This window comes from Cherax quadricarinatus, chromosome 24 (genome assembly GCF_038502225.1).
Source record: "Cherax quadricarinatus isolate ZL_2023a chromosome 24, ASM3850222v1, whole genome shotgun sequence".
Taxonomy (NCBI): domain Eukaryota; kingdom Metazoa; phylum Arthropoda; class Malacostraca; order Decapoda; family Parastacidae; genus Cherax; species Cherax quadricarinatus.
The window spans coordinates 9,069,473-9,093,650 of record NC_091315.1 but is presented as its reverse complement, the minus strand read 5'-3'; the positions used below and the strand labels follow the sequence as shown (position 1 = coordinate 9,093,650).

At 42.7% G+C, this 24,178-nt stretch overlaps 1 protein-coding gene across 1 annotated transcript in view; it reads left to right on the top strand.

Moving 5' to 3' along the window:
- LOC128690803 (CD109 antigen-like) overlaps window positions 1-24,178 on the top strand; it is a 223,204-nt gene that overhangs the window by 42,313 nt on the left and 156,713 nt on the right. The window contains exons 2-3 of the mRNA XM_070088158.1: window positions 2,111-2,270; window positions 12,686-12,756. The gene's annotated coding sequence lies outside the window, so the exon portion shown is untranslated. The remainder of the gene's footprint in view (window positions 1-2,110; window positions 2,271-12,685; window positions 12,757-24,178) is intronic.

Below are 24,178 nucleotides of genomic sequence, written 5' to 3'. Positions count from 1 at the left end.
GAGGTTAAAAGAGTGGTGAAGCAATGTACAAAGAGAGCAAATGAGAGAGTGGGTGAGATGTTATCAACAAAATTTATTGAAAATAAGAAAAAGTTTTGGAGTGAGATTAATAAGTTGAGAAAGCCTATAGAAAGAATGGATTCGTAAGTTAAAAATAGAGAGTTAGAGGTATCGGGAAGGAGGAGGGAATATTTTGAGGAATTGTTAAATGTTGATGAAGATGGGGAAGCTGTGATTTCATGTATAAGGTAAGGAGGAATAACATCTTATAAGATTGAGGAAGAACCAGTTTGAGTGTGGTGGAAGTGCGTGAGACAGTGGGTAGAATGAAAGGGGGTAAAGCAGCTGGGATTGATGGAATAAAAATAGAAATGCTAAAAGCATTTGGGGATATAGTTTAGAGTGGTTAGTGCTTTTATTTAATAAATGTATATAAGAGGGTATGATATCTTGGGATTGGCAGAGCATGCATCGTTCCTTTGTATAAATGCATAGGGGGCAAAATAGAGTAAAAATTTTAGGGGAATAAATCTGTTGAGTATACCTGGCAAAGTGTATGGTAGAGTTATTATTGATAGAATTATGAGTAAGACGGAGAACAGGATAGCAGATGAACAAGGCGGCTTTAGGAAAGGTAGGGGGTGTGTAGACCAAGTGTTTGCAGAGAAACACATAGGTGAACAGTATTTAGATAAGGGTAAAAAAAGTTTTTGTGGCATTATGGATTTGGAAAAGGCATATGATAGGGGGGAAATGTGGCAGATGTTGCAAATGTATGGAATAGGAGGTAGGTTATTGAAAGTGGTGAAAAGTTTTTACGAAGATAGTGAGGCTCAGGTTAGAGTATGTAGGCAAGAGGGGGATTATTTCCCAGTAAAAGTAGCTCTTAGACAGGGATGTGTGATGTCATCATGGTCGTTCAATATATTTATAGATGGAGGTGTAAGAGAAGTAAATGCTCGGGTGTTGGCAAGAGGTGTGGGATTAAAAGATAAAGAATCTAACACAAAGTGGGAGTTTTCACAGTTGCTTTTTGCTGATGACACTGTGCTCTTGGGAGATTCTGAAGAGAAGTTGCAGAGGTTGGTTGATGAGTTTGGTAGGGTATGTAAAAGAAGGAAGTTAAAAGTGAATATAGGAAAGGATAAGGTGATGAGGATAACAAAAAAAATTAGGTAATGGAAGATTGGATATCAGGTTGGAGGGAGAGAGTATGGAGGAGGTGAATGTGTTCAGATATTTGGGAGTGGAAATGACAGCAGATGGGTCTATGAAAGATGAGGTGAATCGTAGAATTGACGAGGGGAAAAAGGTGAGCGGTGCATTGAGGAGTCTGCAGAGACAAAGAACTTTATCCATGAAAGCAAAGAAGGGAATGTATGAGAGTATAGTTATGCCAAAGCTCTTGTATGGGTGTGAGGCATGGGTTGTGAGTGTTGCAACAAAGAGAAGGCTGGAGGCAGTGTAGATGACATGTCTGAGGGCAACATGTGGTGTGAATATAATGCAGAGAATCCGTAGTTTGGGGATTAGGAGGAGGTGCGGGATTACCAAAAATATTATCCAGAGGGCTGAGGAGGGGTTATTGAGATGGTTTGGACATGTAGAGAGGGTGGAACGAAATAGAATGACTTCAAGAGTATACAAATCTATAGTGGAGGGAAGGCAGGGTAGGGGTCGGCTTTGGAAAGGTGGGAGGGGATAAAAGTTTTTTTTTTTTGTGTGAGGGGCTTGGATTTCCAGCAAGCTTGTGTGAGCGTGTTAGATAGGAGCGAATTGAGATAATTTTTTTTTTTAGGATTTGACATGCTGTTGGACTGTAAGAAAGGTAACATTTATGAAGGGATTCAGGGAAACCGGAAGGCCGGGCATGAGTCCTGGAAATTGGAAGAAAAGTGTCTGCACTCTGAAGGAGGGGTGTTAATGTTACAGTTTTATAACTGTAGTGTAGGCATGCCTCTGGCAAGACAGTGATGTAGTGAATGATTAAAGTTTTTTTTTCGGGCCACCCTGCCTTGGTGGGAAGCGGCCGATGTGTTAATAAAAAATATTTATTTACTGATATCGATTAAAATACAATTGTGTGTGTGTGTGTGTGTTTGTTATGCAGGTTCCGGCCACCAGCGTGGCAGGTCAGTGGCAGCTGCGGGTGGTGGGACGGAAGGGCGTTACGTCATTCTTCAAGCGTACTGTTAACCTCACATTTCAGGCCAAGTTCCTCACCATTCTCATCCAGCCTTCGAGACCCGTCTACAACGCTGGTCAGACAGGTAAGACACCACCATTCCTTGTACACTGATGGTCAAACAACGAGTACTTCATTACATGCCGTGAACACCAGTGACTAAACAGTGAGAATTCCATCAGCAACCCTGTATAAGATAGTGAGTACTACGTCACATGATTTGTAAACGGATGGACACAGTTTCTCATTACATTTATTTGACATCACTGGCCAGGCAATGTGTATACCATCACATGCCCAATACACCTTGAGTACGCCTTCACATGCTCCATTCCCGACAGGTTAGCATCCCATCAATATCATCATACACCGCTTGCCTCATGTTATATCTACGATTCTTCCCTTTTTCTTCTGTAACAGCCAATATCCCAAACCCCTCCATTAATGTGCAGGCGTTGTACTTCCCACCTCCACGACTCAAGTTCAGCTAACCGGTTTTTCTGAATCTCTTCACAAAATATTATTCTGCTCACACTCCAACAGCTCGTCAAGTTCCAAAAGCCACTCGTCTCCATTCACTCACACATTCCTGCTGTATGTTCAAGCCCCTCCTCCCCTTCACTACAGAGTTTTACGCCCTCCATGTAATCCTATTTTGCTCCTTCCTCTCTAAATGACCGAACCACCTCAACAACCCCCCTTCAGCTCTCTGAATAATATTTTTGGCAACTCCACACCTCCCCCTAATTTCCACACTACGAATTCTCTGCATAATATTTACACCACACATTGACCTTAGACGCGACATCACTGCCTCCAACCTCCTTGCAGCAACATTTACAATCCATGCATCATGCCCATATAAGACTGTTAGTACCTCTATACTCTAATACATTCCGTTCTTTGCCTTCATATACAACGTTCTATGTCTCCACAGATACCTCAGTGCATGTCTTCCTTTTTCCTTCTTCAATTCTATAGTTTACCTCGTCCTTCATGAACCCATCTATTAGCAAGTCTGCTTCTAAATATCAGAGCACATTCATTTCTTCCATTTTCTCTCCCTTCCTCCCTCCAATGTGATATCCAGTTTGTCTTTACTTAACTCGTTTGATAACCCTCGTCACCTTACTCTTTCTTATCTATGTTCACTTTCAATTTTCCTCCTTTACAAAACCTCGCAAACCTGTCCACCAACCTTTGCAACTTCTCATTAGAATCTTCCAAATGAACAGTATCATCAGCAAAAATGTAACTGTCAACTCCCATTTTGTATTTGACTCCCCATAATTTAATCCCACCCCTCTCCCCAACATCATTGCATTTACTGCTACAACCTTATCTATAAATATGTCAAACAACCATTGTGACATTACACATCCCCATATAAGGCCTACTTTTACTGGGAGGTAATCTCCTTCTCTCCTACACTATCCTGAGCTTCACTATTCTCATAAAAACTCTTTACAGCATTTAGTAACTTACTACATTCCTCCCTTATCAACCCATTTCTAAATCCATAAATGCAACGAAAACTAACCTACCTTTATCTAAATATTGTTCACTTATATGCTTCAACATAAAAACTTGATCTACACATCCCTCACTCATTCTAAAACCTCCTTGTTCATCTACATTCCTGGTTTCTGTCTTACCTCTAATTCTTTAAATAATAACCCTACCATGCACTTTACCTGCATACACAGTAAACTTATTCCCCTATACTTTTTACATTCTTTTCTTTCCCCTTCCCTCTACATAATGGAACTATACATGCTCTCCGCTAATCTCTAGGTACCTTCCCCTCTTTCATACACTGAACAAAAATTCCAACCCCTCCAAAACTATATCCCCACCTGCTTTCAACATTTGTCATGATCCCATCAGTTCCAGCTATTTTACTCTTTCATTCTACCCAGCGCCTCATGCACCTCCCCCCACACTCACATCGGGTTCATCACTACTCCTGAAAGTTGATATACCTCCTTGGCCACTGCATGAAATTACTGCCTCCATTTCTTCATAAATATGTAACAGTTTCTTAAATTATTCTCACCATCTTCCCACTACCTCCAATTCCCCATCTACTAACTTCCCTATTCAGTTTTTAACTGTCAAATCTTATATATATATATATATATATATATATATATATATATATATATATATATATATATATATATATATATATATATATATATATATATATATATATATAGTGTGTGTGTGTACGTACTCACCTATTTGTACTCACCTATTTGTGGTTGCAGGGGTCGAGTCCTAGCTCCTGGCCCCGCCTCTTCACCGGTTGCTACTAGGCCCTCTCTCTCCCCGCTCCATGAGCTTTATCAAACCTCGTCTTAAAACTGTGTATGGTTCCTGCCTCCACTACGTCATTTTCTAGGCTATTCCACTGCCTTACAACTCTATGACTGAAGAAATACTTCCTACTATCTCTCTGACTCATTTGTGTCTTCAACTTCCAATTGTGGCCTCTTGTTTCTGTGTCCCCTCCCTGGAACATCCTGTCTTTGTCCACCTTGTCTATTCCACGCAGTATTTTATATGTCGTTATCATGTCTCCCCTGACCCTCCTGTCCTCCAGTGTCGTCAGGCCGATTTCCCTTAATCTTTCTTCATAGGACATTCCCCTTAGCTCTGGAACTAACCTTGTCGCAAACCTTTGTACTTTCTCTAGTTTCTTGACGTGCTTTATCAAGTGCGGGTTCCAAACAGGTGGAACCCGCACTTGATAAAGCACGTGTGTGTGTGTGTGTGTGTGTGTGTGTATGTACTCACCTAATTGTGGTTGCAGGGTTCGAGACTCAGCTCCTAGCCCCGTCTCTTCACCGACCGCTACTAGGTCCTCTCTCCCCCTGCTCCATGAGCTTTATCATACCTCGTCTTAAAACTATGTATAGTTCCTGCCTCCACTACATCGCTTGCCAGACTATTCCACTTCCTAACTACTCTATGACTGAAGAAATACTTCCTAACATCCCTTAGACTCATCTGAGTCTTCAGCTTCCAATTGTGACCCCTTGTTTCTGTGTCCCATCTCTGGAACATCCTGTCTCTGACCATCTTGTTTATTTCACGCAGTATTTTGTATGTCGTTATCATGCCTCTCCTGACCCTCCTGTCCTCCCGTGTTGTCAGACCGATTTCTCTTAACCTTTCTTCATAGGACATTCCCCTTAGTTCTGGAACTAGCCTTGTTGCAAACCTTTGCACTTTCTCTAATTTCTTGACGTGTTTGACCAGATGTGGGTTCCAAACTGGTGCTGCGTACTCCAGTATGGGCCTGACGTGCACAGTGTATAAAGTCTTGAACGATTCCTTACTGAGGTACCAGAACTCTATTTTCAGGTTTGCCAAGCGCCCGTATGAGGCAGCAGTTATCTGGTTAATGTGTGCTTCTGGTGATGTACTCGGTATTTTACTCACTCCTAGGTCTTTCTCCTTGAGTGAGGTTTGCAGCCTTTGGCCTCCTAGCCTATACTCTGTCTGCGGTCTTCTTTGCCCTCCTCCAATCTTCATGACTTTGCATTTGACGGGGTTAAATTCTAGGAGCCAGTTTCGGGACCACACATCCAGCCTGTCCAGGTCTCTTTGTAGACCTGTCTGGTCTACTGGATGGCGAAACGTCTACAATAAAGATATTCAGATGTTGCACATGTGTCTTAACTTTCACCTGTCTGGTCCGCATCTGATTTAATTCTCCTAATTAACTTCACGTCATCTGCAAACGGACACTTCTGAGTCTATCCCTTCCGTCATGTCGTTCACATATACCAAGAATAGCACTGGTTCCAGGACTGACCCCTGTGGGACCCCGCTCGTTACTGGCGCCCAATGTGATACCTCATCACCGACCACGACTCGCTGTTGCCTCCCTGTTAGGTATTCTCTGATCCATTGCAGTGCCCTTCCTGTTATACGTGCCTGTTCCTCTAGCTTTTGTACTAATCGCTTGTGAGGAACTGTGTCGAAGGCCTCCTTGCAGTACAAGAAAATGCAATCAACCCACCCCTCCCTCTCATTTCTTACTTCAGTTACCTTGTCATAAAACTCTAGTAGGTTTGTGACACAGGATTTGCCTTCCATGAATCCGTGCTGGCTGTCGTTTATAATCTTGTTCTGCTACAGTTGCTCCACCACTCTCCTCCTGATAATCTTTTCCAAGACTTTGCATACTATACACGTCAGTGACACTGGTCTATAATTTAGTGCTTCATTTCTGTCTCCCTTCTTAAAGATGGGGACTACATTTGCCTTCTTCCATACTTCAGGTAGTTGCCCAGTTTCAAGGGAAGTGTTGAAGATTTTGGTTAGTGGCACATGAAGTGTCCTTGCTCCCTCTCTAAGGACCCATGGAGAGATGTCCGGTCCCACCGCCTTTGAGGTATCAAGGTCACTTAGGCGCTTCTCCACCTCCTCCTCAGTTGTAATTCATCCAACACCTGTTGATATATCCCTTGTTGCTGTACCCCACTGTTTTGTCTTCCCGTTGTCCCTTCAGCCTCCACTGTAAATACTTCCTGAAATCTCATGTTGAGCTCCTCACATACCTCCTGGTCATTTCTTGTGAGCTCCCCACCTTCCTTCCTCAGCCTGATTACCTGGTCCTTGACTGTTGTCTTCCTCCTGATGTGGCTGTAGAGTAGTTTCGGATCTGACTTGACTTTCGATGCTATGTCATTTTCATACTGCCGCTACACCTCCCTCCTTATCTGTGCATACTCGTTTCTGGCTCGTCGACTGATCTCTTTATTCTCCTGAGTTCTTTGCCTTCTCTACTTTTTCCATTCTCTAGAGCACTTAGTTTTTGCCTCCCTGCACCTTCGGGTAAACCAAGGGCTTGTTCTGTACTTCTCATTATTTCTGTTACCCTTGGGAACAAGCCATTCCTCTGCCTCCTTGCATTTTGTTGTTACAAAGTCCATCATTTCATTTACTGATTTTCCTACCATCTCCTGTTCCCATTGAACCTCCTGCAGGAAGATCCTCATTCCTGTGTAGTCCCCCCTTTTACAGTTTAGCTTTTCCCTTTCTACTCCTGTTACCCTTTCCACTTATAGCTCCACGATGTATTCAAAGCTCATATCTACGTGGTCACTAGCTCCAAGGGGCCTTTCATATGTGATGTGCTCAATGTCTGAACTATTCAGTGTGAACACGAGGTCCAGTCTTGCTGGTTCATTCTTCCATCTCTCTCTGGTAGTATCCCTAACATGTTGGTGCATGAGATTTGCCAGCACCACATCTCCATGTTTCGGGACCCCCACATGGCTCCAGGTTTTCCCAATCAATCTCCCTGTGATTAAAGTCGCCCATGACCAGTAACTTCGCTCTACGGGAGTGAGCCCTTCTTGCCACCTCAGCTAGAGTGTCCACCATTGCTCTGTTGCACTCATCATATTCCTCTCTTGGCCTCCTGCAGTTCTGTGGTGGGTTATACATCACTGCAATGACTACCTTGTGTTCCCCTGACTGAACTGTACCTACTACGTAATCCATTTCTCCAATCTCGTCCATACCTTCCATTTCTTGATAACCCCACTGGTTTTTTATTAGTAGTGCAACCCCTACTCCCCCCCCCTGCTCCTTCTATCCTTCCTCAGGATCTGATATCCGGGTGGGAAGATTGCATCTGTTATTATCCCAGTGAGTTTTGTTTTTGTAACCTCTACGATGTCTGGGGACATCTACTTGATTCTTTCATGCCACTCCTCGCATTTATTCGTTATTCCATCTGCGTTCGTATACCAATCCTTCAACTTCTTTTCAATAACTGTGGTCTGGGGAGAGAGGTGTGTTAGGGGGAGCAGGTGCCATGGCAGGGGCCTATAGGGGGTTGGTGTGGGGGTGGGGCCTGGGGTGTTGGGTGTGGGGGCAGAGGGCCTATCTGGGGCTTCAGTGGGGCTGGTGCTGAGGGGGATGGGGGAAGAGGGCTGGTCTCAGACCGGGTCGCGGGGGCGTTGACCCCCGAAACCCTCTCCAGGTAAACTCCAGTGTGTGGGTTACTGTGAGGGTGGGGTTTGTGGTGGGGGGATGGGGGGAGAGGGTACATTGTGGGGGTTACTGTGGGTTTCTGTAGGGGTGTGGTTTGAGCTGAGGGGGATGTGCTCCATGAACTTTATCCTACCTCATCTTAAAACTTTGTATGGTTCCTGCCTCCACTACCTCACTTGCTAGGCTATTCCACTTCCTGATTACTCTATGACTGAAGAAATACTTCCTAACATTCCTTTGAATCATCTGAGTCTTCATCTTCCAATTGGGAACTTTTGTTTCTGTTTCCCTCTCTGGAACATCCTGTCTCTGTCCACCTTGTCTATTCCACGCAGTATTTTGTGTGTGTGTGTGTACTCACCTAGTTGAGGTTGCGGGGGTCGAGTCCGAGCTCCTGGCCCCGCCTCTTCACTGATCGCTACTAGGTCTCACTCCCTGAGCCGTGAGCTTTATCATACCTCTGCTTAAAGCTATGTATGGATCCTGCCTCCACTACATCGCTTCCCAAACTATTCCACTTACTGACTACTCTGTGGCTGAAGAAATACTTCCTAACATCCCTGTGATTCATCTGTGTCTTCAGCTTCCAGCTGTGTCCCCTTGTTACTGTGTCCAATCTCTGGAACATCCTGTCTTTGTCCACCTTGTCAATTCCTCTCAGTATTTTGTATGTCGTTATCATGTCCCCCCTATCTCTCCTGTCCTCCAGTGTCGTCAGGTTGATTTCCCTTAACCTCTCCTCGTAGGACATACCTCTTAGCTCTGGGACTAGTCTTGTTGCAAACCTTTGCACTTTCTCTAGTTTCTTCACGTGCTTGGCTAGGTGTGGGTTCCAAACTGGTGCCGCATACTCCAATATGGGCCTAACGTACACGGTGTACAGGGTCCTGAATGATTCCTTATTAAGATGTCGGAATGCTGTTCTGAGGTTTGCCAGGCGCCCATATGCTGCAGCAGTTATTTGGTTGATGTGCGCTTCAGGAGATGTGCCTGGTGTTATACTCACCCCAAGATCTTTTTTCTTGAGTGAGGTTTGTAGTCTCTGACCCCCTAGACTGTACTCCGTCTGCGGTCTTCTTTGCCCTTCCCCAATCTTCATGACTTTGCACTTGGTGGGATTGAATTCCAGGAGCCAATTGCTGGACCAGGTCTGCAGCCTGTCCAGATCCCTTTGTAGTTTTGCCTGGTCTTCGATCGAGTGAATTCTTCTCATCAACTTCACGTCATCTGCAAACAGGGACACCTCAGAGTCTATTCCTTCCGTCATGTCGTTCACAAATACCAGAAACAGCACTGGTCCTAGGACTGACCCCTGCGGGACCCCGCTGGTCACAGGTGCCCACTCTGACACGTCGCCACGTACCATGACTCGCTGCTGTCTTCCTGACAAGTATTCCCTGATCCATTGTAGTGCCTTCCCTGTTATCCCTGCTTGGTCCTCCAGGTTTTGCACCAATCTCTTGTGTGGAACTGTGTCAAACGCCTTCTTACCGTCCAAGAAAATGCAATCCACTCACCCCTCTCTCTCTTGTCTTACTGCTGTCACCATGTCATAGAACTCCAGTAGGTTTGTGACACCGGATTTCCCGTCCCTGAAACCATGTTGGCTGCTGTTGATGAGATCGTTCCTTTCTAGGTGTTCCACCACTCTTCTCCTGATAATCTTCTCCATGATTTTGCATACTATACATGTCAGTGACACTGGTCTGTAGTTTAATGCTTCATGTCTGTCTCCTTTTTTAAAGATTGGGACTACATTTGCTGTCTTCCATGCCTCAGGCAATCTCCCTGTTTCGATAGATGTATTGAATATTGTTGTTAGGGGTACACATAGCACCTCTGCTCCCTCTCTCAATACCCATGGGGAGATGTTATCTGGCCCCATTGCCTTTGAGGTATCTAGCTCACTCAGAAGCCTCTTCACTTCTTCCTCGGTGGTGTGCACTGTGTCCAGCACATGGTGGTGTGCCCCACCTCTCCGTCTTTCTGGAGTCCCTTCTGTCTCCTCTGTGAACACTTCTTTGAATCTCTTGTTGAGTTCTTCACATACTTCACGGTCATTTCTTGACTCTCCTCCTTCCTTCCTTAGCCTGATTACCTGGTCCTTGACTGTTGTTTTCCTCCTGATGTGGCTGTACAACAGTTTTGGGTCAGATTTGGCTTTCGCTGCTATGTCATTTTCATATTGTCTTTGGGCCTCCCTTCTTATCTGTGCATATTCGTTTCTGGCTCTACGACTGGTCTCCTTATTCTCCTGGGTCCTTTGCCTTCTATATTTCTTCCATTCCCTAGCACACTTGGTTTTTGCCTCCCTGCACCTTTGGGTAAACCATGGGCTCATCCTGGCTTTTTCATTATTCCTGTTACCCTTGGGTACAAACCTCTCCTCAGCCTCCTTGCATTTTGTTGCTACATATTCCATCATCTCATTAACTGGCTTCCCTGCCAGTTCTCTGTCCCACTGAACCCCGTTCAGGTAGTTCCTCATTCCTGTGTAGTCCCCTTTCTTGTAGTTTGGCTTCATTCGTCCTGGCCTTCCTGCTTCTCCCTCCACTTGTAGCTCTACTGTGTATTCGAAGCTTAAAACCACATGGTCACTGGCCCCAAGGGGTCTTTCGTATGTGATGTCCTCGATATCTGCACTACTCAAGGTGAATACTAAGTCCAGCCTTGCTGGTTCATCCTCTCCTCTCTCTCTTGTAGTGTCCCTTACGTGTTGGCACATGAAGTTTTCCAGTACCACCTCCATCATCTTAGCCCTCCATGTATCTTGGCCCCCATGTGGGTCCAAGTTCTCCCAATCGATCTCCTTGTGGTTAAAGTCACCCATGATCAGGAGCTTTGCCCTGCATGCATGAGCTCTTCTGGCCACTCTAGCCAGTGTATCAACCATCGCTCTATTGCTCTCGTCGTACTCTTGCCTTGGCCTCCTGCTGTTCTGTGGTGGGTTATACATCACTGCTATTACCACCTTGGGACCTCCAGAGTGAAGTGTTCCCGCCATGTAATCACTTTCTTCTCCGCTGTCTCCTCTCTCCAGCTCATCAAAATTCCAGCGATTTTTGATCAGCAACGCCACTCCTCCACCCCCCCTGTTCCCTCTCTTTCCTCAGGATTTGGTATCCCGTTGGAAAGATGGCATCTGTTATCATACCTGTAAGCTTGGTTTCTGTGAGAGCTATGATGTCCGGTGATGCTTCTTTGACTCTTTCATGCCACTCCTCCCACTTATTTGTTATTCCATCAGCGTTTGTGTACCATACCTTCAGTTTCCTTTCCAACACTGTGGTTTGGGGGGCCTGTGAGGGTGGGAGACCTGGTGGCATACTGTGGGATTCTATAGCTCGGTGTTGGGTGGAGGCTGTGGGTATGGATTGTAGTGTGTGTTGGGATGGTGTGATAGGTTGTATGGTTCTGAGAATAGTTGTGTGTGCGCTTGCCCTTGCTGTTCTGTTCTGCTCTGACTGACCTCTGCTGGTTCCATCCTTGTCTCTTTTCCTAGCTCCTTTCGCTTTTTTGTCCTCTCCCTCAGCTGCTGTCGTTCTGATTTTGTTCTGTCTGTCTAGGAACACCCTCTTGTACTCTTCCGAGTATTTCAATCGTGGTTTCTCTTGGAGGATCCTGTTCCGCACTGTTTCCATCCTGAGAATCAGCTTGATTGGTCGGTTTCTCCCCTTCGAGTGTGAGTGTGTGTGTGTGTGTGTGTGTGTGTGTGTGTGTGTGTGTGTGTGTGTGTGTGTGTGTGTGTGTGTCATGTATAATAAGCCGAACTTGTCGAATAGGCCGAACTACGTTATTAATTATTCTTTTTCAAAAATAATATTTTACACAATGATAAATATTTTTTTCATTAACTGTAATATAAAGAACATTTTTGGGGGACCTACTGTAACTCAGAAACCTCAATTAACCTAATTAAATTAGCATATTTTTAGCTTAATTCAGTCATATATACGAAAGATTTTAAGTTTAATTTATATTATTTTGTATTCGGATTGGTTTCCACTGATTTATGGCAAAAAAAAAAAAAAATCATTCTTCTTATTCGGCAAAGAACACTTTTACCAAATAGCCCAAAACTCGCTGTACTGGCGACTTTGAAAATTATTTGAAAAATTTTCTTTTTCGGCCAAATTTAACTTAGAAACCCCCACCTAGTTTAACCTTTCATAATTTATTTTTGACTAATTCTACTAAATATATCATAGACGAGTGTAAATTATTTAAATTTTATTCACTGATGTATATTTATCGTTATGCTGATAGATTTTCTAAGATTTATTGCATATTTAAATTTTTCATTGTGCTTATTCGTCAGAAACGACCATTACTTTTAACAAAAAATCGCCAATTTGGCACGAAATTTTCATATATTTCATGTACTCGATCCAGTGGTCTGTCAGTCCTCTTAGTGAGGGTGTGATGAGACGAGTGTAGGTTGAGTTGTGTTGATGGGAAGGTAAGACATATATATCTCTTTCACAGTGCGGTTTCGAGCCATTTTACTGACCAGGGATCTCAAGCCTTACGATGAACCAGTGGACGTCTTCGTGCTGGTGAGTATTCTTTCATATATACAGAATTTACCACTTTAAATATGTGTATTTCGTGTTCTTGTAGTGCGCATGTAAGTAATGTTGCTGTATTTGTTAAGAAAACAACATTCACAATATTTCTAAATAGCGTTTCTTTCATTCACAATTACAGTACAATACAATTTTTATTTCTTTGCAAGTTTACTTTGAGATTCTGTAGTTACAGTAATGAGTTGCAGAGCTAAGAGCACTATCATGACACGCCATTATGGGCAGACAAACACATGTAATGGCTTACAGACTAGTTAATACTACAGAAATTGATCGTAGTTTAAGCAGACGGTAAGTTACAGCTGGTGAAAGTAGTTTACAGTATAAGAATGCTTCAATATTGTGTAAGGCAGGGAGTACCTGAATATAACAAATGTTGTTGTGCATATGAATACATAGTTCTCTGATGCTAGGTAAACTGAGAGTAAAGAGACATAGTCAAGATTTGTGATAATACTAAATTTCCCCTATTGGAAATCTGTGCCTCCTGAACCTGTCTGAGATATGTGATAAACACATGGAAGACAGGAAGAACAATACTGAAGCAGTTATTGCATTCTTTTTTTTTATTACAAGAACGCATAAATAAATTTCTGAGGAATCAACAACAGTCACACGATAAAATATATGTCAATGAGATGTCACCAGCGAATTACCTCAAGTGTCTGGCATGGGACCTATACTGTTCCTGACATGCCAATAACGTCCCCTCAAGACCTATAATCGTTTGTATCACTGCTCTCTGCGTAAACTAAAGGCTCTAATTCATCCAGAGCAAATCATTAGTAGTGACATTCGGAAAATGTGCAGAGACTGGATAGTGGGCAAAAAGTGAATAGAAGAATAAAGATTCCAGTGATATTTAAACATGACCGTCAAACCACAACTGTCACATGAAGACCAGAGGCTGTAAAATAAACAGTTCGTAGAGTCTAGACTATGCTCGGCTTCAAATTTTCAACGCTTGTGTACAGTAACGAGGACCAAATTCTAGAAACAGTTGGCATGTTTACCTGCTCTGTGACCAAAGTTGTTAAAGCCATTCACAGCATCCAGGAATGGCTCAGATAATTTGCAAAATCCTAAGTGGTAGAGCCTCAAATGTTCATTAAAGGTGCGAAAAAATACGTTGACGGGGAGAGTGAACATCAGACGAGAAGGTGCAGATATAACGATTTTATGTGCAGTGTGAAATTATTATTTCCGTTAAATCACGTTAAATAAATTTCGGTTACCTCTTATGAATTGCTTCAATGTTTAATGAACGATACGGGTATCTTAGTGCCAGTAAAGAACTTATTAAGGTCTGTTTGCATACAGGCACCACCGGTGATGTAGGAAAATTAAGTATGAATCGTTGGATTCCTAACCGTACCTGGAGAATTACTTATCTGAACGGCTTCAAATTCTCATTAGTGGTGAAGTTTTCTGAACACATTGCCATTGGATTATATAAATGATATCAGTTATAAATATAATTTAAATAATTCCAAGTTTATTAACTATTTTAATAAAATTTAGAATCTGCATCTGTTTGGACTAAATCTGAGTTATCACATTTTTTTATTGAATGCATCGTTAATAATATTTTGAAGCCAATCAGAAGTATTCTTTAGTTACACAATGAAAACAAAAACATTTATTTCTGATTCCTTTCATATCTTCAACACACACCTTTCTGGGTTCGCTCACCTACAGAAATACTAGTTAAGTGTAGCCTTCGTGGCTTGAGCGTGTCATCTTAACCTTAAAAACTTGAGTATCATTAATTAAGTATATATGGGGGAGGGGAATTGATTTTTCGATCCTCTATAAGTTAGCCTTATCAGTGCCTGGGGGACTGCATCAAGAGGAAGGGTGTTCTTACGAAATACTACAGTAGTTAAGAAAGGAGCACATCCATATTTCAGTTCAATATACTTACAACAATAAAAAAATAGGTTATGGTGAGCAGTCTCGCTTTCTGTGTGATGTATTGTTCGCGTGAATATTTATGAACACTACAAATATATATATATATTTATATATATATATATATATATATATATATATATATATATATATATATATATATATATATATATATATATATATATATATATAAACAACCACTCTGAAAGAATAGAGAAATTCCAAGCGCTTTCGTGACTACTCACATTATCAAGGAACTATGAAAGTAAAGCATCCAAGTAAGCTATATAAGGGGTCTGGCCAGCACCTCACTATCAGATCCCACAACGGTTAAACACCTGACGCGCGCCGACCCAACTTGGATAGGTCCTTTGCTCAACTCACCTCACAAACTATTCTACCCAAGAAAATTTCAAAATTATTTGTCCAGTGTATTATTAAATTCTTCCCAATTTCTATTAATTATAAATGGATCTGGTGGCTCTGGTGGCCTCTCTAAAAGTTTCTCCTACTTTAGCATTCAGGTCCCCTACCACAATTACTCTCTCACTTGGTTCAAAGGCTCCTATACATTCACTTAACATCTCCCAAAATCTCTCTCTCTCCTCTGCATTCCTCTCTTGTCCAGGTGCATACACGCTTATTATGACCCACTTCTCGCATCCAACCTTTACTTTAATCCACATAATTCTTGAATTTACACATTCATATTCTCTTTTCTCCTTCCATAACTGATCATTTAACATTACTGCTACCCCTTCCTTTGCTCTAACTCTCTCAGATACTCCAGATTTAATCCCATTTATTTCCCCCCACTGAAACTCTCCTACCCCCTTCAGCTTTGTTTCGCTTGGAGCCAGGACATCCAACTTCTTTTCATTCATAACATCAGCAATCATCTGTTTCTTGTCATCCGCACTACATCCACGCACATTTAAGCAACCCAGTTTTATAAAGTTTTTCTTCTTCTCTTTTTTAGTAAATGTATACAGGAGAAGGGGTTACTAGCCCATTGCTCCCGGCATTTTAGTCGCCTCATACGACACGCATGGCTTACGGAGGAAAGATTCTTTTCCACTTCCCCATGGACAATAGAAGAAATAAAAAAGGACAAGAGCTATTTAGAAAAAGGAGAAAAACCTAGATGTATGTATATATATATATGCATGTGCGTGTCTGTGAAGTGTGACCAAAGTGTAAGTATGAGTAGCAAGATATCCCTGTTATCTAGCGTGTTTATGAGACAGAAAAAGAAACCAGCAATCCTACCATCATGCAAAACAATTACAGGTTTTTGTTTCACAGTCATCTGGCAGGACGGTAGTACTTCCCTGGGTGGTTGCTGTCTACCAACCTACTACTGATATATATATATATATATATATATATATATATATATATATATATATATATATATATATCAGTGCTCCACGCAGAAACAAGCGGGTATATACAAAGAAAGATTGCAGTCAGCAGGATTCGAATCTACTACTGGGAACGGTCAAGATTCCCAGGCAGCGCTCTAGCCCACTCTGTCACGCAAGTTCCACAGACTGAGCAGCCTGGTTCACTAGCCATGTTTCTTTCCCAGCCCTGGCACGTCAGTGACCCTCAAGCATTAATCTCCTCCTGTATGTTCTGACCTCTCAAGCGATTTTTATATCAATGCACCACGCAGAAACAACTCCCCAGTAGTAGTTTCGAATCCTGCTGACTGCGATCTTACTTTGTATATACCTGCTTGTTTCTGCGTGGTGCATTGATATACAAATCGATTGAAAGGTCAGAACATAAAGGAGGAGATTGAGGCTCGAGGGTCATTGACGTGCCCGGGCTGGGAAAGAAACTTGGCTTGTGTGAGCCAGGCTGCCCAGTCTGTATCTGTTGAAGACGATTCCAGAAGGGGATCGAAATATACAGACCAATTAATCTTCCGAGTGTCTGTCTCCACCTGGGATATTATTGAGCATATTATTTGTGTGTGTATTCGTATAGTGTAAATAGGAGTTCACAGATGAAATATGACTTCCGCGAATATTAATAAGTGAATACAAATGTGGTGAATTTATTCACTGGCAGCCACACAGATTGATGGAGATGTAAGTTGATGGAGATTGCGATGGAGAACTTTGTGTATCATCTTGTAAAGAACAGAACAAGATTTGCGGATTTGCAGAGACTAAACGCTATGGACAGCCTTCGAAAACCAGCAATCATGCAATGCGTATTTTCACTTTCCTCGTGTAAGTGAGTATTACGAGTTTTTTTTTTTTTTTTATTATCACACTGGCCGATTCCCACCAAGGCAGGGTGGCCCGAAAAAGAAAAACTTTCACCATCATTCACTCCATCACTGTCTTGCCAGAAGGGTGCTTTACACTACAGTTTTTAAACTGCAACATTAACACCCCTCCTTCAGAGTGCAGGCACTGTACTTCCCATCTCCAGGACTCAAGTCCGGCCTGCCGGTTTCCCTGAACCCCTTCATAAATGTTACTTTGCTCACACTCCAACAGCACGTCAAGTATTAAAAACCATTTGTCTCCATTCACTCCTATCAAACACGCTCAGGCATGCCTGCTGGAAGTCCAAGCCCCTTGCACACAAAACCTCCTTTACCCCCTCCCTCCAACCTTTCCTAGGCCGACCCCTACCCCGCCTTCCTTCCAATACAGACTGATACACTCTTGAAGTCATTCTATTTCGCTCCATTCTCTCCACATGTCCGAACCACCTCAACAACCCGAGGTATATTGATGAAAGAATATGAATCATACCAGGGTTTGCATGAGGGAGTGTGTGATCATGGCAGCCTTCCCGGATGATGTAAATCGTTGACCAATGAAGTCATCAGTGCTCTCCTGATTAATAGTCGTAATTCTGTGGCAACAGCAAAATTCTTGGTCTTCAGAGTCACATTTGTGGTCTAGTAACACACATGCTTCTCTAGTCACTCTTGTGAAGATTCCAAAGTGTCTTAATGTATATTACATAGACTTTCCTGTCTGTTATAACATGCAAATGACTAATGTGCGCGTCTTCATAAATATATTGTTTTTAGTTAATATTTGTGTTTCTTAATATATCGCACTGCATTGTGCTAAACGAAAGATTTATAATTGTTTATATTATTGTGTTTGTCTCGCGTCCTGTGATTAAAAAATAAAAACTTGAAAACAAGTCCTCCCATTCGGAGACTCGGCATCATCGTCAACACGATCGTCATTGTTATTCCCTTCGAGGACAAGACCAGACTGTTTTGTACTTATAACATGCATCTCATTAATACAGTGCTCAGCTCGCAGCTTCATAGGTTGTGAGTTGAGCTGACGCTGATAGAGACCGGCACCACTATCAATGTGCCGCTGACTAGTCCTAGATTAATCCCTAAGTGGCGTGACACACAGCCTTGTGTCTTTACTGTTGCTTCCAATGTTAATTTATTTTGTAGTTAGATGCCTGGGAGTTTGTTAAGTATTGTGGGTTGCACTTAACAGAAAAGTATCTAGTGAGAAAGATTTTTTTTTTTAGAAAAATAAACTCGCAAATATTGTGTTGTAAGGAAGGAAAAAACTCAAACACTGCCTGAAGTTTGATAATTTTCTTCTCCGAGACTGTAGGGTCCCGTTACTACTAGATCAACACACACACACACACACACACACACACACACACACACACACACACACACAAGGAGGAGGTGAAGAAGCTGTTAAGTGACTTTGATACCTCAAAGGCGGTGGGACGGGACATCTCTCCGTGGGTCCTTAGAAAGGGAGCAGAGACGCTGGGTGTGCCACTAACCACAATTTTCAACACATCCCTTGAAAATGGGCAACTACCTGAGGTATGGAAGATGACAAATGTAGACCCTATTTTTAAGAAAGGAAACAGAAACGAGGCACTAAACTATAGACCGGTTTCACTGACGTGTATAGTATGCACAGCCATGGAGAAGATTATCAGGAGAATGGTGGAGCACCTGAAACGGAACAAGAATATAAACGACAACCAGCACGGATTCATGGAAGGCAAATCCTGTGTCACAAACCTACTGGAGTTTTATGACAATGTAACAGAAGTACTACACGAGAGGGGTGGGTTGATTGCATTTTCTTGGACTGCAAGAAGGCCTTCGACACAATTCCTCACAAGAGATTAGTGCAGAACCTAGAGAATCAGGCATATATAACAGGAAAGACACTGCAATGGATCAGAGAATAACTGACAGGGAGGCAACAAAGTCATGGTACGTGATGAGGTATCACAGTATATGTTCGCAGACGATGTAAGGTTAATGAGAATTAAATCAGATGAGGATCAGGCAGGACTACAAAGAGATTTGGACAGGCTGGACACCTGGTCCAGCAACAGGATCCTCGAATTTAACCCCGCCAATTGCAGTCATGAAGATCTGGGAAGGGCAAAGGAGACTGCAGACAAAGTATAGGTTAGGTGGCCAAAGACTGCAAACCTGGTTCAAGGAGAAAGATCTTGGGGTGAGTATAATACCGAGCACGTCTCTTGAAGCCCACATCAACGTGATAACTGCTGCAGCATACGGGCGCCTGGCAAACCTGAGAATAGCGTTCCGATAGCTCAGTAAGGAATCGTTCAAGACCCTGTATACCGTGTACGTCAGGCTCAAACTGGAGTATGCAGCACCAGTTTGGAACCCACACCTGGTCAAGCACGTCAAGCAATTAGAGAAAGTGCAAAGGTTTGCAACAAGGCTGGTTCCGGAGTTAAGGGGAATGTCCTACGAACAAAGGTTAAGGGAAATCGGCCTGACAACACTTGGTTACAGGAGGGTTAGGAGAGACATGATAACGACATATAAAATACTGCGAGGAATAGATAAGGTGGACAACCAGGATGTTCCAGAGATGGGACACAGAAACAGGAGGTCACAGTTGGAAGCTGAAGACTCAGATGATTCAAAGGGATATTAGGAAGTATTTCTTCATTCACAGAGTTGTCAGGAAGTGGAATAGTCTGGCAAGTGATGTAGTGGAGACAGGAACCATACATAGTTATAAGACGAGGTATGATAATGCTCATGGAGCAGGGAGAGAGAGGACCTAGTAGCGATCAGTGAAGAAGCGGGGCCAGGAGCTGAGTCTCGACCCCTCCAACTACAAATAGGCGAGTACACACACACACACACACACACACACACACACAGAAATAACAGGGAAAGAAAGCACCACAACGAATCAAGGCATTAGTGACAGTACGAAAACAACGAATAATTATCCGTGAAGAGGCATCGTAAAAAGTGAATCTGACTAGTGAAGTTTAACAAGGATCTGTACTAGTATCGGTGATATAGTTTGTATTTGAAGCAGAAAGGGTAGATTCAGAGGTGCCTCTGTTCGAAGATTATACGAAACTACTTAGAGAATATAATCAGACATGAGAAGGAAAGGCTACAAACAGATTAAGGCATACTGCAGGTCTGGTCTGACTAATGGCTACTGAGGTTTATTCCCAGTAAGTTCAAAGTTATGAAGTTTGTGAAAGGATACGGGGATGTCTTTGTTCCTATTAGTATCGTATCGCTCGTGACGCCAAGACATACAGGAGGGGAATGAAATAGTGAAATAGCTGGAGACCAAGTCTGAGGCTTCCTGGTGTGACTGTCGCTAGGAAGAAAAACTTTTTTAGGCATCTGTAGTTAAGAGAAGGCATCTTGGAGGAAACTTAAGCGACACTCGTGGGCAACAACAATCGTGGATTCAAATCATGGTGGCTACAGTCTTTCTGCTGGAGTGTATTACATTTCGTAAACAGGCGAAATTATTTACAAACATCTCTCAGTCCACAGTAAGATTCGAACCTACACACACTGTATGAAAGTAGGTAGTACCTTCTTCACTTGAGCATAACCCGGATAAGTATGGGCGCATAGCATAAGCTAATCGGTCAGACCCATACTCCGGGACATCAAGCAAGTGACAGGTTATTTCTGCCACATACAGTGAACAACGAGAGAGATTTTGAAATGCTTAACAATTCGGAAACACGCAAAATTATTTACAAAGATTAGCTCTCAGTCCACAAACACACACACACTGGAGAACCTCATGTACCAACACGTAAGGGAAACTATCAGAAAGAGAGGAGAGCATGAACCAGCGAGACTGAACCTAGTATTCACCTTGAGTAGAGCAGATATTGAGGACAACACATAAGAAAGACCAGTAGGGGCCAGTGATTATGTGGTTCTGAGCTTTGAATACATAGTAGAGTTACAAGTGGAGAGGGAAGCAGGAAGGGGAGGACGAATGAAGCCGAACTGCAAGAAAGAGGACAATGCAGGCATGAAGAATTTCTTTCACGTTGTTGAGTGGGACAGAACTGGCAGGGAAGTCAGTAAACGAGATAATGGAATATGTAACAATAATATGCACGGAAGCCGAAGAAAGGTTTGTACCGAAGGGTGACAGAAATAACGAGAAAGCCAGGATGAGCCCTTGGTTCACTCTTAGGTGTAGGGAAGCCAAAACTAGGTGTGCTAGAGAATGGAAAAAATATAGAAGGCAAAGGACCCAGGAAAATAAGGAAAGAAGTCGTAGAGCCAGAAATGAATATGCATAGGTAAGAAGGGAGGCTCAACGGCAATATGAAAATGGCATAGCAGCGAAAGGCAAACCTGACCCGAAGCTGTTGTACAGCTACATCAGGAGGAAAACAACAGCCAAGGACCAGGTAATCAGGCTGAGGAAGGAAGGAGGAGAGATCATAAGAAACGACCGCGAAGTATGTGAGGAGCTCAACAAGAGATTCAAAGAAGTGTTCACAGTGGAGGCAGAAGGGACTCCAGAAAGACAGAGAGACAGGATTCGCCATCAAGTATTGGACACCATACATTCAACCGAGAAAGAAGTGAAGAGGCTGCTAAGCAAGCTAGATGCCTCAAAGGCGATGGGGCCGGATAACATCTCTCCATGGGTCCTGAGAGAGGGAGCAGAGGCGCTATGTGTACCTCTAACAACAATCTTCAACACATTTATTGAAACATGGCGACTACCTGAGATATGGAAGACAGCAATAGTAGTCCCAATCTTTAAAAAAAGGAGACAGACAAGAAGCACTAAACTATAGACCAGTGTCACTAATATGTATAGTATGCAAAGTTATGGAGAAGATTATCAGAAGAGTGGTGGAGCACCTAGAAAGGACCGAGCTTATCAACGACAGCCAGCACAGGTTCAGGGACGGGAAATCCTGTGTCACAAACCTACTGGAGTTCTATGACAGGGTGACAGCAGTAAGACAAGAGAGAGAGGGGGGTGGGTAGATTGCATTTTCCTGGACTGTAAGAAGGCGTTTGACAAAGTTCCACACAAGAGAGTAATGCCAAAGCTGGAGGACCAGGCAGGGATAACAGGGAAGGCACTACAATGGATCAGGGAATACCTGTCAGAAAGACAACAGCGAGTCATTGTGCGTGATGAGGTGTCTGAGTGGGCATCTAGAACGAGCGGGGTTCCATAGGGGTCAGTCTTCGGACCGGTGCTGTTTCTGGTATTTGTGAACGACATGACGGAAGGAATAGACTCCGAAGTGTTCCTGTTTGCAGATGATGTGAAATTGATTAGAAGAATTCAATCGGACGAGGACCAGGCAGAATTACAAAGTGATCTGGTGAGGCTGCAGGCATGGTTCAGCAACTGGCTTCTGGAGTTTAATTCCACCAAATGTAAAGTCATGAAGATTGGGGAAGGGCAAAGTAGACCGCGAACGGAGTACACTCTAGGGGGCCACGGATTACAAACCTCACTCAAGGAAAAGAATCTTGGGGTGAGTATAACACCGGGCACATCTGCAGGGGCGCACATTAACCAGATAACTGCTGCAGCATATGGGCGCCTAGCAAACCTAAGAACAGCATTCCGACATCTTAATAAGGACTCGTTCAAGACCCTGTACACTGTGTACCTAAGGCCTATATTGGAGTATGCAGTACCAGTTTGGAACCCACATCTAGCCAAGCATGTAAGGAAGCTAGAGAAAGTGCAGAGGTTTGCAACAAGACTAATCCCGAAGCTAAGGGGTATGTCCTACGAGGAGAGGTTAAGGGAGAGTGACCTGACGACACTGGAAGACAAGAGGGATAGGGGGGATATGATAACGACTTATAAAATACTGAGAGGAATCGACAAGGTGGACAGAGACAGGATGTTCCAGAGATGGGACACAGCAACAAGGGGTCACAGTTGGAAGTTGAAGACTCAGAAGAATCACAGGGATGTTAGGAAGTGTTTTTTTTCAGTTACAGAGTTGTCAGGGAGTGGAATAGTCTGGGAAGTGATGAAGTTGAGGCAGGATCCATGCGTATCTTTAAGAAAAGGTATGATAAAGCTCATGGAGCAGGAAGAGTGACCTAGTAGCGACCAGTGAAGAGGCGAGGCCAGGAGCTGTGAATCGATCCCTGCAACCACAATTAGATAAGTACACACCCACACCTAGTCAAGCAAGTCAAGAAATTAGAGTGCTAAGGTTTGCAATGATAATAGTCCCGGAGCTAAGTGACATGTTCTACGAGAAGAGGTTCAGGAAAATCGACTGACCACACTGGAGGACAGGAGAGAGAGAGAAATAGAGAGAGACAGAGAGGACACGATAACAACATAAAATACTGAGAGGAATTTACAAGGTAGAGAGAGAGAGGATGTTCCAGAGATGGGACACAGCAACAAGGTGTCACAATTGGAAGTTGAAGAGTCAGATGAGTCACAGGGATGTTAGGAAGTATTTCTTCAGTTATAGAGTTGTCAGAAAATCGAATAGTCTGGAGAGTGGTGTAGTGGAAGCAGGATCCATATATAGTTTTAAGTAGACATATGACAAGGCTCAGGGAGCAGGGAGAGGGTGGACCTAGTAGCGACCAATGAAGAAGCGGGCCAGGAGTTATGAATTGATCCTTACAACCACAATTAGGCGAGTACACACACACACACACATTTATATATATAATATATATATATATATATATATATATATATATATATATATATATATATATATATATATATATATATATATATATATATATAATATCGTGCTGAATAAATAACATTGGTCAGTCCTTTCTAAAATTTTCTCTTATACGTATAAAGATATATTTCTTCATTTATTTTAATGTGAAAATTAATAATTTTGTACCCAAAGAACCATAGAAAATTTACCTAACCTTATTATAAAAAGCGCAATTTAATTTAGCCTAATTCGTTAGATTCAGAATGATTTTTGCGAAATTATTGTATATACAAATTTTTTTCTTGGCTTATTCGGCAAGAAGAGCGTTGCTAAAGGCAAAATCGCAAGTTTTACCTATTTGGCCCGACATATATATATATATACTATATATATAATATATATATATATATATATAAGTAGTCAAAAAAACGGCTGGGGGGCTCCTTCCGGAAAAGGCATGCGTCTGGAGGGCTCCTTCCGGTTTAGGCCTTCTACA